This window comes from Paralichthys olivaceus, chromosome 23, assembly GCF_024713975.1.
Source record: "Paralichthys olivaceus isolate ysfri-2021 chromosome 23, ASM2471397v2, whole genome shotgun sequence".
In the NCBI taxonomy this organism is placed as follows: Eukaryota; Metazoa; Chordata; class Actinopteri; order Pleuronectiformes; family Paralichthyidae; genus Paralichthys; species Paralichthys olivaceus.
The window spans coordinates 8,176,228-8,190,878 of NC_091115.1; the positions used below are offsets into that span (position 1 = coordinate 8,176,228).

Sequence of the window (14,651 nt, forward strand, 5' to 3'; positions counted from 1 at the left end):
GAGAGGTTCTTACCACAATAACACAACTCCAAAATAATAATAATAAAAAAAATAGTAAATTACTTCTTTTTTTTGAACAATTAAAATATATATTTGGTTACCTCAGAGTTGAACTTAAAATGTCTCAATTTATAATTACTCGATTCAGTGAAGTTTCAAACATTACATTACTTCAGGAGTTAAATTTAACAGTGTTAGTTTTGTACCCCTGATAAAGTGAACGCTGAGTGATTCCTCACATGAAAGGTTACTGTGTCAGTGTATATACAGCACCAGATTCAGTGTGTGTGGTATACTGTATATGTACAGTTTTAAAGTCGTATGTGTGTAAAGGATTGACCTGTCCTGGTGTGTGGCACTTTAACTCTGAGGGTTTCATCTCTAAGAATATCTGGGTCAGGACGTATGACAACATGTATGCAGGATGACGGAGGACTCTCGGAGGAAAACTGCCTTCTCCATTAGTGCGGTGCATCAAAAACATTCCTGCAGACCTTTGTCATAAAACTACAGGAACCATCTCAGAAACTTGAAACAGTCCCAGAGTGATTCTGAGTCTGAGCAGAGACACAGCAGCAACATAAACACAGGGTCAGTGGATGGATCCCTGAGAACACTGTGACCTACATAGTCATCAAGTGCTCACACAAACTCTACATGGAGACTTCAGACCAAAGTGTTAAACTCTTCATCATCATCATCAACCTTAAAATATTAAGAGGAAATTACTTTTTGACAACATTATGCTGCAGAATTATCAACAGTAAAATTTACTTCAACTGAACTTTACTATTTTCAGCTTTTTTGATGAATCAAATAAATGAAATATGTTATCAGATAAAATTAACATTGTTTATTTATTTTGAAAACGAGCATCCGGCCACAAACATCCGCCTGATCATCTGCGACCGGTTCCCCTAGCAACCGCAAGACTTCCGCTACGCTTCTTGTACCTTCAAAATAAGAGAGGAGAGCGCACTGTACCTGACTTCATGTTCAGTCGTTGCTATTTATCCAAAAACAATTGAATACAAACCAGCACATTATAAGGAGGGTTAAACACAGCTTGGGAAAATAGTTTCTAACATACATGACACGTAGTCTTCGGAAATGCGGCTTTTGTTTTGAAGGGAAGACCGGAAGTTAAAAGAATGTGCCTTCTGGTGAAACACAGCTTTTATACGTTATCAAGACTCATTTCTACAAAATGTGTTCATTTGTTAAACATGCAACACTCTCTATAAGTGCATAAATAACTTTAATATTAATATTAACAAGTGCAAGAGTTTGCAAAACCAACTAACAGCTACAGCGTCCTTTAAAACCACCTTTATTACTCATGACAGAGATTATAACTGCATCAATGTACACACATCTGACAAAAATATAAATAAAATAAGACATGGATTTGATTTAGCTAAAAGTGAAATAATAATAATAATACTATTAATATTAATGTTGATGATAATAATATTTGGGTTAGGTTAAAATTGAGAAAAGAAATTGAAATGCTGACTGGTCCAGGGATACTACAGTGATTGTCAGACAATGCTAGCAATAAACTCGTAATGAATATTCATATTGACTTCAGTGTGATTCAGGACATGGCACATGGGTAAGAGAGGAGGCAGAATGGGCTAAAGTGTATCTTATATATCTGTCACAACTCAACATACCTATCAAAAGAAATCACATTTTTGTGGGGTTATTTTTCGTGAAATTTCCAAACGATGGCTGATCCCATTGAGTGCAACGACAAACAGGAACATCCCCACGTTTCACTAAAGACAACAACAAACTTGTAAGGAGGAAATATCGGATTCAGCCTTTACAAAATGAAAGTGTAGTCAGTGGTAATAAGTAGCATTAACATTTGTGAACGTTGTTGTTGAATATAATGTATTAGTATATATGTTGTGACTCATAAATAAGGGCTACAAATCCATATAAGGTAGGTAAACTAAGTTATTTTTACCTGTTACTGAATCCTCAACAGTCACCACTTGAGATGAACAGTATAAACCAGCAGAGGGAGACCCACACCGTGTTATATTCCAGTTAAACACCATCAAACCCACTTATGAAGGGGCCTCTGAATTCACTTTGCTTCAACTTCCCTCATGGCATCGCTCCCAGGAAACAGGTCTCACTAATTCATAACAGCCACTCATAAATTTGAATGAGTTTCTAATGAGGAGGAGCCCTGAGTCATTGTCTCTGTGGCAGTTTTCACAGGAGGAGGATCATGCCGACAGATTGTCAGAGTCCTTGTGGCAGATTGCTGCAAATCACCTAATTATGAGTCAAACTTCCAGCTTTTAATGATGATTATTTTGGCTGAAGTAGAAAATGTTTATGAGGCGACAGAGAAAGGAAGAGAGAGAGAGACAAACATCCCACATGAAAATACATCTTCATCTTCACTTGATCTCTTTCCTCGATTTTTATTTCACTTTTTGTTCGATTGTGAAAAAGCTGTAAGTAAAAATCTTAAATATTTGACTCATGCAAAAAGAACTCCCACCCTCATATATAAAAGCACAATATTCAACAAACTGAAAAAGACAGTCAACACACTTATGTCTTTGTACGAACTATTCTTATCTTAATCTTGAAAATTCACATTCTACTACTGTTACTTAACATTATTATTACTTTCAATGGAGCTTCCCTGCAAAAGTTTTACACTCAGTTGTACTTGTCCAACCACTGTGACCATAAACTTGTTCAATCTTGACTTTTGGATTTGCAAGAAAACTTAAGTAACAAATTAACTTAAAAACGTAATGTGTTTGTAATAGGCATTGATTGCACGTTTAAAATAAACTCCATTGGAGTAAAATCCTGAAGCTTTAACTCCTGAAGAAATTTCCTGGAAAGACCCAGTGGGCCAAATTTGATTCTACACCCTAATTATAGGGGAAACCTTCCCTGAAATAATGACTCCATTTTAATAAAACTTGGGGGGGATTTAAATCTTTTCAAATCCTGGCTATGGCTCTGAATATTTTACATTTAAGTTCAGAAGCACTTAATACTAGAGGAAGTTTGACATTTTGTGAAATAAAACTTTCCAAGAATAAGATGAGCAGATTGTTACCACTTTTATATCCGACTCTGCAACGTGAAGCTCGAACCAGGGGACAGTTTGAGATCAAGATGAATACAATTTAAGAGTCATGTCAAGTACGACATTTATGAAATAATATTTGAATCCCAGAATTATTCACACTTTTCCACAATTGAAGATAAGGTGAAGAAGCCTAGTCAACAGGCTAATCCTCAAAATCCATGTAATCTCGCTGAATAACGACAGAGACAGTAGTTCTCAGTTTTCAGTTGCACGTTGATCTTGTTTGTAGTTTTTACAATGTGCTTAATATCTGTATCTTTGAGAGAGATCCACAACACACAGACACATCACAAACTACGCATGCTATCAAAACATTTCTCCTAAATTAAATGCATTAAAGCATGACAGAAGTAACACTGAACATATGTTGACATAATTGTATTCAAGACTTCGTGAGACCCGCTTCACCCTAATATTTCAAAACGTCCAACAGCTAAAGATCGAAAGGCAACAATCAAATTAATATAATAAGAAGGATAAAAAAACTAATAGCAAACAAAGAATCAAGTTTAAAAGTAAGAATAAGATAAACTTGTTTTTTAAAATATTAATTTCCGGCTGCTAAAAGTCATCAGCCTGACTAACACTGCAGCGAGATGACAAAGTTCCAAGTGCAGTAAGGCCGACAGTGTAATAACAGCGGTCACTTAGTGGAGTTCATTTGCAGCAGTAAAACAAAGGGAGCTCTCGTGGACATTAGACACGATTTACTGATGGAAGATAATTTAGTGAGATGACCCCAGAGGACGGTGACTGGTGGCTGCGTGGGGACGTCCAGAGGTACTTTGTATGAGTGTTAGCGCGTGAGCTTTGACTTGGCAGGAGACTATGGACAGGTGGATGCTCAGCCAGCCAAAGTCCATTACTTGCTCAGGGGGCAGCAAGTGTGTGTGTGCACTGTGCAGGTGCATGCATGTGGTAATTACTTTTTCTCTCAGTGTGTGTGTGTGTGTGTGTGTGTGTGTGTATGGGGTGATTAGAGAGGGGTGGCGGGTGGAGGGCTTGTCAGAAGTTATCTTCCCATCTCATCTCATCATAGACAGTCTGGCGGATTCCCTCGATGGCTCAACAGGCCCGATGCCGCCTTGCTGCTGCTGTCAATCGGGCCGTCGACGCCTGCAGAAATCGATGCCAATCTCCCCCTGTTTCTATTTTTAGCCCAGCCTCGGCACCGGGGCCTTTGATAAGGATGCTGCCTCCTCTTGGCTCTCGGATGAGCAGCCTCGCGCCCCCCCCCCCCTCACGTTACACCCTCCTCTAACCTCTTTCACCTCCTCGGCTGATGAGAGGTGATAAGAGACAAGACAAGATGGAGCTAAAAGCGCAGACCTGCCAATCTGAAAGAGGCTTTCAAGGTGGAGAAAATGATGATGATTGTTCACACTATTACAAGTAGCAATGGCCATAAATGGTTATTATTAGTCAAAGACATGTTTACGTTTTAAATTAACCACTGGTGCTGCAACCACCTGAAGACTCACTCCGAGAACACTGACAAACACTACAGTGGGAGGCAGATGTAGCGATGCAGTTTGTTGTGTTTTCTTCCATGTACAACTAGTAAAGAGCAAACCTCCGCCAAGGCTGAACGCTCCTACACATGATTGTCTAGTTCTATTAGTAGTGGTCTGATATGCTCAGTGATTTATTTGTTATCAAACATGGTTAAATAAAGGGAAAGAAAAATCTGGAATATCCCCTTGATCTGCATCCGGACCTTCTCAACAATTATTAACAAACAGACAAGTAGACTGGTGCTTAGTAGAGCGCAAACCTCTGTCAAGACCCAACAGTCAATACAGCTGCAACAAATTTCACACACTCATCTTCAAGGACGATGAATTATTGGGAAAATGGTCAAAATGGGTCAATGTTGAAGAAAGTGAAGAAAAACTACCCACAACGCATCCTTCCACTAAGTTTCATGATAATCTGTCAAGTAGTTTTTGTGTCAGACAGACAGACAGACAGACAGACAGACAGAAGGACAGACAGACAGACAGACAGACAGGCAGACAGAGACAGACAGACAGACAGACAGAGACAGACAGAGACAGACAGACAGACAGACAGACAGACAGACAGAAGGACAGACAGACAGACAGACAGACAGGCAGACAGAGACAGACAGACAGACAGACAGAGACAGACAGAGACAGACAGACAGACAGACAGAGACAGAGGCAGACAGACAGACAGACAGACAGAGACAGACAGAGACAGGCAGACAGAGGGGTGGTGCCGGTAATCAATTCTACAATGATGCTCCTCGCTGCAGGCCTTTGGTCAAAATCCAGACAAATCACAAATGATAGAAAAACCCTTTTGAGAGTAATCTCCTCCAGGGTGACAGTGATGCCATCCACTGGGCTTGTGGGATCTCTCAGTGGTTTCATGAGGGAAAAAGAAAGAGAATCCAGAGATGGATTATTAAACAGGCAAAGTGGACCTCAGACCTCCAGAGGCCCCAAAAGCCCCACATTCATTATATCAGTTGTCTCTGTTTGGTAATTTGATCATGTGCAAATTTCATTATGGGAAGTTGCACCACTAAATGAACTAATATTGTGGTTATGACCTGCCTGTGAGACTGTGTCACATCAAATTACCTCAAACAAACTGACACACAGGAAACAGCAAATTCCAATAAGAATTTGTCCGAGGGCCCCCAAACAAGGACCCCCCTTCCTCTCTGTCGGATTGTTTCAAGATGACCATTGTATATAAAGATGGATGACACGACTTCCCCCAAATGTGAAGCCAAAGTGTCTCGATCGCTCTCTGGCACACGAAAAATAATTTTTCCTCAAAGATTCTTTCTCTCACTCTAGTTATAGTTCTTATGATGTTCATGCTTCTGGCAGGTTTGGTTATTCAACGCTCTAGAAACATGGCGGAATGTCATGATTGGCAGCGTTCGTGTCTTGGATATTTTGGCTTCATTTTTGGACAGTGGGTGGGAGCGGAGACGTGTCGTCATATGCACTCTTCGATTTGAACTGATCGTACTATAAATGAATCTGTAGCTGGTGTGCTGTTATTGTGTGAAAATCACGAAGGAGACAAAGGAACATGTGGAGTTGCCAGATGTTGATCTAAATGAACTCCCACAGCGAATGTCCAACCTCATCAACAGATGATTTGAGAGAAGACCTTTTAGGAAGACGTTTTGAATGTACATGTAAGAGAGCTAAATGCTTTCTAACTTTATTTATCTCCGAGCTTTATAATCTGCAGTGAAGGCTTTATAGGAGTTTACCCAAGTGTCTGCACCTGAGAGTGCTGATTAAACACAGTTCGAGACTAAATGCACTCATCACTGCTTGACTGTTGTTCCTCCTCCTCCTGCACCTCCTTCTGTTTGTGTTGTGTTGTGTTGTTTTGCAGATGGGATGTGGGATTGTCTCTCCTCCACGGACACCACTTTGTCACCACTCGGCGCATTACCAAAAAAAAAAGAATCTCCGGGAAAATTAAAACCGCCCCTCATAAGCTTGACTTCAGATGTTGCACATTAATAATCACTGCGGCTCTGTGAGTTCGTGCGTCGGCAGCAATCAGGTGCTGACGAGAGCGAAGTTGCACGGGGAGTTGCTGGAAACGTGTCGCAGATTAATCGCGGTTGACACGATGGCGTTTTGCTTTTTAAATGAATAATTTAAAACTCAGAGCATTGAGAAACTGCGGAGGATGTCACTTGGCTTTGATGATATTTTCCTTTAAATTTCCCTCTTTGTCAGGAGCCATCTTGCTAATTTGACTACAGTTATGCCAAAATCCTTTGCACGGATTCAAGACGAGCCCAAAAAAGGAAGACATGCGCTTAAGGAGTGTGAGTGATGTTGTAACGGCGTCTCTGTGTATCTCTGACTTTGATGCAGGCGCAGCAGCAGTCGTGAGTGGGCAGGGCGGCCTGCTGCTTCGACAGAGCGTTATGTAACGTGGAGGTCACAGGTTTGACCCTCATGACACCCACTGTTCATCAACAGCTGTGTGTTTTGGCGTCATGCCCTTGAGCAAAGTAACTCTAAGTCTCTCTGTGTCAGAGCATTGTCCCCCTATCTAAAATATAAGAAACTGTTTTCAATGTAAACTGGAGTAAATTGATCACAAAGCAGCAGCGATGGACTCTATTCACTGTATTCTGTGAAAAATATCTCGTTGCATTTCTATCAACGTTTGTTTATTTTGTTCTAAAGTCGCCGGCGGAGCTCGATTCAAACATTTTCTCCTTAATTGGGCGTTTTTGTGGATGGCGATTAATCAGCCGCAGGGTATTTAATGTTGTTTGGGCAGCTGAGAGGTAATACAGCCAAGCCATTAACATATCATTAAAGAGTCTTAAGCACCGTAATTTGCAGCCAAAACGCTGACGCTACACTCTCATTAAGTGGACGCCGAGAGGAGACGTCTTGTGATGGGTTTTAGTGAGACGTGAGGAAAAATGTGTGCAACTCAGCAAAACGTTGTCACAATGGGATGTAGGCGGGTCACAGAGTGATTGGAGATCATTTAAAAAAAGAAAAGAAGCCAGGATCAAGAACCTTGATCATTTAGAGGCTGGAACACAAGGACTCCAGCTGCATGGCACATTCAGCTTTCTACAGTGGATCCACTGGTCGGTTGGTGCTGACATTTTCCTGAATTAGCTGTATATGAGAACGCCGATATCCCAGTCAGTTGCTCTGGACTATTTCCAGAAAAGTTTCCTGCCAGCTCCCACTGAGCCCATGTGAGAGAAAATGTTTGTTTGATGATGTTTCTAAAACACGAAAGACTGGAAGAAGATTTGAACTTGGCAAGAGGTAAAGTTTGGGAGCATTCAGGGATATGGGCTGATGCAGGTGTTGGTGCACTGTAAACATAAAAACACGTGATTTCCGCACTGGCATCAACACGTCATGTCTCCTGCATACACTACTCAGGCGCCGCCCCTCAGACGTTCTCCCGTTGTGAACTTGTCTGACTTGGACAATCTCCTGCTGCGTTATTCATATGAAAAAGAAAAATGCCTGAGCCCAATTTTTTGGAACGTTTCTGGAGTTAATGTCTGATAACAGCTTTAGAATAATCATTTTCCCTCATGGTGATTTCTGACACATTGCGGACATTTCATTTTGGTATCATCTGCAGATTCTGCGGATACTGACACTCACTGCAACACTTGCTCTTTTCATGAAACACCACGATCTGGTGAGTCTGTCTCAGAGCAGCAGCACAGTGCGGTGAGCCTCTCTCACTCACAAAGGGGCACGTCCACGAATAAGAGACGACAAGTCAACGTGGATTTAAAGCGAACTAAACACAGGGCTTATGCAAAACAATGTTCATGTTAATTTTGGTATGGATTTGAATTTTCATCTCTTATTCTGGTGGCTAAGCCTCATGACAAATATGTCATATTTTGCTCTTGTGCTTGAACCTTTGTGAGATTTAAAAAAATCTGCACAATAGCGTCGACTCATCCTCTGTATCTGTACTTTGCAGGACTCATCTGTGTCAATATTTGACAGACTCTCCGGTTTAATTACAGATTCCCTTTTGTGCCCTCGCCCAAATTTCAGGGATTATCCAATTACTGCTTGCGTGCCGACAAACAAGGGGGCCTCTTTGCTTTGCGCTAATTGGAATGAGGAGTGGTGCCAGTGCTCAAAGGAGAGGCCTATCACTGAGAATTATTGAATAGAGAAGAAGTGAGAGGGAAAAATAAAGAAGGATGTGTGGTCTGCCGTCGGCTGCTTGTGAATTTCCTCTGATTTCATCAGAAAAAAAAAAAGGAGCGATGGATAAAAAGATGGATGGGGCGATTCCCCCAGACAACAGCCAGCTGGTGTGTGTAGGCGAGCTCTGCTGCCCGAAATCTCAGAGAGAAAGTGAAGGACTCCCGCTGTGCCTCTGCAACACATCCTCTGCTTCAGAGGTTCCCCCTAAACAATCCTTCAGCTCGCCTGCTGTTAGGCAACTTTATGGGATAACACGGTGCAGCGAGGCTGATAGCTTCATTTCTCATGATTCACTCTGCAATCGTGGCGTTATATATGGCAATTTCATGGCTTACAGCAGATTTCCACATATCCTGAAGAATTTAAGCAATAATGCAGATAAAACAGTTTGGTAGTTTATTAGGAATAACAGCAATGTATGTCTATTGTTGGCTTATTTATGAGCAAATTACAATGAACAAAAGCTTATTTTCAGCTAAATTTATACTTATAACTTAAGATGTTTCTACAGCTCTACTTCTGTGTATTCAGTTTGTTCTGCTCATTTAACTTTATGTTATACACACAATAGCTGTGCCTCCATCAGGGTTGCATCCTTCAGAGGACGTTATCTACCCGGCCCACGAGGGGGCCAGTCTTTGTAGACCATGTGGACTACAGATGGCAGAACTTAAATGAGATGTTTGGTCTACAGAACTGACACGACGTTGGGCACAATGAAACGTTTGAAAACTCCTTGGTTTTTTAACGTACTGTTGGTTTGAAGTAAAGCTTGATACACTAGCACTGGATGTCTTGTTGCTTGCTGGCGCCAGTCCCTCTTTGAAAAACAGTTACTGAAGCGTGATGAAACCTGGGTTAGGTTGGGCAGGGAAGGATCAACTCGTTGTTCACAGTTACAAGATTTGTCGGCCGAAAATTGGTCTAGTTGTACGGCTGTGATTGAATCAGTCTTCAAAGGATGTGGCCTCTGAATTGAGACACAGTCTGCATCTTGTGTCGTCTTTAATCTGAATTTGAGATTTGAATTCAACAGCTTGACTTAAAAAAAAAGAGACATTCTGTGTGTGTGTGTGTGTGTGTGTGTGTGAGTTGGTGCTGTGCATTTGAAAAACAACAAGTAACAAAGAGTTTGACAGACAAATGAAACAAGAGATATGCAGCAGGTTGAACAGGCGTGATTCATAATTTATTGAGCAGCACTGATGTTACAACAGGGAACAAATGAAGCACTGAACACAAAAGAGCATTATTTATTACAGGAAAATCAAAGTGTGTCCTGAGGGGAGGTGGATACAGTAGCACAACAACTCGTACATTAAACCCACTGTACACAAACACACCACATTATTGCGGCTGTCAGGTGAAAATCCCATTACTCAGGTTCTGATGATTTCCATGTTCCTACCTAAATGTGAGGAAATATGTGACCTTGTATAACTCGATCGTAACCGCAGTACTCGTAAAAGCATAATTAAAAAAAATGCACAGCTGTCAGACTGAAAATGAGGCGGTGTCGTCTTATTTCACTGAACATTCTGACATTTTGGAAATGTGAGGTCTGCAGCACAGTCGGATCACAACGCAGGAGAAAGCGTACACACCCTCCGGCAGAAACCAGGGATGGCAGCAATCTATTCTGAAAACTGCTTCTGCTTCATACGCCAGTGCCGCTTTAAATAATGCACGCCCTTCCCCATACAGATGCCACGATGGTTGATTCGCACCTTTAGATTCCCATGGACCCCCGCTGGTCCAGGATCGACTTCTCTCTCAGCCTCCGCTAATATGTCTTCCCTGCTCTACTATTCTCTCAGACTTCCTCATCCCTCTATAAAGCAGGGGAAAAAAACTACGTAGGACGTGGGAACCTGAAAAATAAATTAAACTGATAATGCAAGCACAAGAAACTTTCCGTCCCACCCACTGAATATTAGATCATAACAACTTACAGTCGTGAATAAATCATTAAACCTCAGAGGACTTTGTCTATTGCAATTTCATCTTGAATAATTACCCACCTCACATTGGTGCAGAAAAGTAATGTCACACAATTGCATGCGTGTGTCAGATTCTTGTTGTATCCAGGGATTACTACTTCAGGTTTTGGTTTCTGATGACAAACCCATTTGGGCTTTATTCACATTCTGCTCGGGAGAAGCGAGTGACAGCGAACGAGTGGCTCATTTTACAGCAAAAACAAACAGAAGGTTGACATTTAAACCCAAACCCCACAGCTCCCATCTGGATCCAACAGGATCGGGATAATTTAAATTTCTTGCTTAATTGGCTGACACTAAGTTTGGCTCGGGCAGAGAGGTAGCGACGATAAGTACCATTATTAGTCATTTTGAGGTGGCCGCAATGTCCCGGATCTCATTTGTGAGAGGACGGGATATTTAAGGAGTACAGTTTCCAGGCTGGTGCTAAAATATTTAAAAGCGGAGAGAAGTCTCACAGAGCAAAATAAATGTCTAAAAACTAAGTGCATGTGTGAATTTTTTTCTCAAGCAAAATGCTGAATGAACCAAAAAATAAAAAATCTTTACTGTCCAGTGCAAACCCTGCATTTCCAACTGAGGGACTTTCAATTTGCTAGCAGCACAGCTTCAGGGATGGTGATGTCGGTCGGTCCAGACTGAAATATCTCAATTATTCGAAGGGCTGTTATGGAATTTAGGGCAGAGATTCACATCCATGCTGTGACCAAACCTCTTTATTATTGAAAGGGATAGAAGAATAATGAACCCTTTCAGGCCTGCGTGCTGTTTAAATGAGGCTTGCGCACCAACCGACGGGCCAGTCACAATATCAACACGCCTGGTTCTTAAGAGCATCACTTCTGGCTGGGTCCCATTCTTCATAATGGGAAATCGAAATATTTAAATTAGATAATGTATCGTGATGACTTGTGATCAGTCTCATCTTTTCTATTCTGTATACAAAGACGGATGTGACATCTCCAGTCTTCCTGTTAAAATATCATGAATAGGTTGCCGCCATCTTCCTCTTTTGACATCATATGGAGTCAATCATGACATTTCATCCTGTTTTTATAGAATTTACCGGTGAAACCTAAAGTTCAACACTTCTATTGGGGTATTGATGAGATATCTGTAAAACTAAAGATAGCATGCTGAGACAAAATAAACCAGGTCCCTTTAGCGGTTGAGATTTTACATGGCAACGTAAAACATTTTGATGAGAAACTGTTATTTTTAGATGTGAAGTGACAACATTTGACATATTATCTGAGACTCCATGACATGTCCAGCATGTACTCATCTTCTTCTCTCCTGGACATTGTTAAACAGCACTGGTGACCTACCTCTGCGATCTGTTTCACTTCACTGGTGGCATCCTTTCCTCCTGATCTCTTTCCTGAGACTTTTCCAGCTCCAGATTTTGTTCGCAAATTTTGTCCCGGGGCAAAGGAAATGAAAATCCAGGGCACGTGAATTCAGCATACAGGTGGGAAAACTAGGTTTGTTCATAGATCAATACTTGGTCTGATTGATTTGTCCAGACGTCCAACACATTCTGCTTGATTGTCTAACAACTAATTGTTTCAAAAGATTTTACAAATAGTCTTGAAAAATAAAATGAGAAACAGACGTCCCAGCAGTGAAACTATGTCCTTTACCATTTTATTTCTACAGTGTGCATATTCTTGATAATAGTCAGAACAATGGTGGCTGACGTGTCCACAGGAAGCTCACAGCATGATGAGCACTCACCGCGTGTTTAGTGGCTTCTACTCCTACATGAACCCATCTACCATCACGTAGGAATAAAAAGCCATAAGACACAACAGCAATCTCACAGGAGGGAGGAGAGAGGAGGAGGAAGGAGGAAAAGGAACAGAGGAGTCCATGTCGCCGGAAAAAAAAGGAGGGGTTGTGCCCTCATCCAGAAGGTTGAAGAGAAAAAGATAGGAAGTGTAGAGAGCGAGAGAGAGACAGAGAGAGAGAGAGAGAGAGAGGCCCATGAGGGGAGGGAGATGAGGATGGCATGGTTGAGGAGGAGATTGGAAAAGAAGGGAAGTGATTTCACAGTCATGGAGGAGGCAGAGGTAACCCACAGGTGACGCTCTCTGTTTGACTAACTCTGTTTGATTATGAGCTTCTGTGCAGCAGATGAATATTTAATTCAGGCATTACTCGACTGAAATTCATCTGTGTGTAAACTATATTTGATATGCTTGAAGCAAACTGCTCTGATGAACCTAACCAAACTACATCTGCTGCTTCCACACACAGGCATTTCCTTCCATCTTGCGTTTGGTTTAAAGCACATGCGAGCTCGTGTTTCTTCAGATGTTACACAAATAAATACCTCATCCTTAAAAAAAAAGAAAAACTAGACGTGCTTCTACTAATATCCACTTCATAGTCCCAGCCCTCCCACAGGAGAACGCCTGTGTGTAAAAAGTGTTACAGTACGAGGTTGTGCACGCACAAGTCAGGCACGGTCCAGATAAATATGTATGACTCCACCGCGGTAGGTTTCCTGCTTTGTATGCTAATGATCTTATACAAGTTTAATAATGCAACTGTGGACCACTGAAGGAGGAGGAGGAGGAGGTGGAGGATGACATGCCGAAGACTGGAACCGCGGAATATCGCAAATCCTGTTAGGCCTCATGACACGAGGCGTGAGTGGTGAGGTAACAGATTACATTTAATTTTACTAATCAGAAAAAAGTCTGGGTTTCCAAACGCTCAGGCTCATGAGTGCAGAGGTTGCAGCTTGATAAAAGAGGCCATTATGTATATACACATTAAACATTATTAGAATGGCCAGTGTGCTGCTGTTCAAATATTAACCTACAAATAATTCAGTCTAATTAAATGATTTCTGGTCTATGTATAGTAAATCAAAGCAAATTATGGCCCAGACAGTCTCGAGGTGCCTGGACTTTACAAGCTCAACCTTATCTCCCTTTGTTCTTTAAAGTCAAATATGGACATTTTTGGCTTCGCTACATTTATTCTGCAGCTGTAACTACTCCATGGTATGCTGATTAAAATATGACATATATAATTGAAAGATTTTCTCATAAATATGAGGCATTTTTATGACCGAAACTCCCCAAATGCGTTGAACAGGTAGTTCAAGTGTCTCACCTTCCACCAGCTCCAACATTACGCATCAATAATAATATCAGTAAAAATGTATCACACAGGCCATTATCATGCATTGTGCACTTCTGCTTTTGATATTAGATTTTGTGACTTTATGAGGGGCTATTCATGGAGTGTGGTATTACTGTTTACTCGTAATATAAACTTTTTCTTCTTCCTGCAGATTTTTTGTTCATGGAATGGGTTTTAACTGTTTTTGTTTTTGGATTACACTAAAATTAACACTTGATATTATAAATTATGATGCAGTACTATAGATTGCTCTTCCCTGTATATGAAGTAGTTTAAATCAATATCCAGTATTTCCATATTCTGCTATAACTACTTTTACCTGAGGAAAGGATTTAAACATTTCTTCCATTACTTATTATAAATGGTAAATTCTTGCATTTAGAGGGTTAGGGTTAGAAAGACTCAAGCTAAATATGAAAGAACTATGATGAGGATTAACGTGTGTGTATAATGTGTGTGGCGTGTTCCTGCCTTTTGTCTACTCTCTGTGTTATCTGAAACAAATCCTCGTCTCAGTTGAAAATGGACGTCAAATGTCTCCGGGCTCCCAGTGCCGCAGGTCTCTGCACCAACTCCTGACGGATCCTGCGACAAAAACACAAATGACAGGAGAGAGAAGACGTGAGGTGTGAGAATAAG

The 14,651-nt window shown here is 41.1% G+C and overlaps 1 long non-coding RNA gene across 1 annotated transcript in view; it reads right to left on the reverse strand.

The window, feature by feature from the left end:
• Positions 1-10,023: 10,023 nt before the first annotated feature.
• The window catches only part of LOC138406787 (uncharacterized), a 44,424-nt gene continuing 39,796 nt past the window's right edge, over positions 10,024-14,651 (reverse strand). Inside the window, exon 3 of the long non-coding RNA XR_011240162.1 lies at positions 10,024-14,597. This is a non-coding gene — a long non-coding RNA (uncharacterized lncRNA). The remainder of the gene's footprint in view (positions 14,598-14,651) is intronic.